General features: G+C 56.5%; 1 long non-coding RNA gene across 1 annotated transcript; it reads right to left on the reverse strand.

Annotated features, from left to right (window-relative positions):
* Positions 1-206: 206 nt before the first annotated feature.
* On the reverse strand, positions 207-1,024 carry LOC127327556 (uncharacterized). The gene is made up of 2 exons (XR_007868609.2): positions 726-1,024; positions 207-645 (listed from the first exon to the last, which is right to left on the reverse strand). It is a non-coding gene; the product is annotated as an uncharacterized lncRNA (long non-coding RNA).

Here is a 1,024-nt window from a genome sequence, read left to right on the forward strand (position 1 = left end):
AAAACAGCAGGTCCACACAATCCGTGATGGTGGATGTAAAAAGTCTGGCCTGAATTTTTCCATTGATGTTGATGTGCAGATCTAGCCTTAATGAACTTCTAAGCAAACAATTATCGAATAGACAATGAAGAACTGAGAATAATTTTCGCTGTAGTAACACATAAGGGCTAGATCTGCAACGAATCCATCTCAGGGAGCAACAAAGATTAAAAACAGAAGAAGTAATTACATAGAGAAGCGGAAAAATCCAACGAATCCTTGCATCGTGAATAGCCAGATCTAAACAACAAGGGGCTCACGGTGTATGGCAGAGTCCGGATGCTCAGATCCAGTTGCTCTGCTTCCCCTACGCCCTACGCCACCACAGCTCCCTCTACTCCCACCGTCGCCATGGCCGTCGCCTTGTGAGCACGGGCATGCGATCTCTCGAACCTGCACCAACATCTTCCCATGGCCGCCACCCTTCACCTTTGGAGCACCCGGGCTGCTCATGGTCATGGAGGCGCCACAGCCGCGCCAAGGCCAAGGCCATGGTCGCCGCCCTTCACCTGGGAGCGCGGGCGCTGCCGGCCTGCACCACCAGCACCCTTCGTCCCTCCTCCGCCGACCTGATGATCCACTCCATTGGGCGTCAAATTTCTCTCCCTTTTTCAGTAAGTAGGAAGAAAGGAGTTATAAATCAACAGAGACTCGAGCGCGAACCAATGAAAGGGGAAAAAATCTACCTTTGGATGCCGGCCGAGGAGGTCCTGGGCGGTCGGCGGGGTCAAGGTAAGTCGTCGCGGCAGGGCGAGCACATGCCGGAGCGCACCTTCTGGGCCTCGTCGTCGCGCACCATGTGGGGGAGCTGCGGTAGGGCCGGCGTTGCAGAACCGGCTGTGTCGACGGCGAGGTCAACCGGTGGGGCGGCGTCGGGTCGGAGCTGGTGCAGGAGAAAAGGCGGCGGCGGCCGATCTGGCACTGGAGAAAGAGTTGGGTGCTGGGGAGGAGGTGTTGTTGGTGGGGGAGTGGAGGCGGCGGTGTT

The sequence above is a fragment of the Lolium perenne genome, chromosome 1 (genome assembly GCF_019359855.2).
Source record: "Lolium perenne isolate Kyuss_39 chromosome 1, Kyuss_2.0, whole genome shotgun sequence".
In the NCBI taxonomy this organism is placed as follows: Eukaryota; Viridiplantae; Streptophyta; class Magnoliopsida; order Poales; family Poaceae; genus Lolium; species Lolium perenne.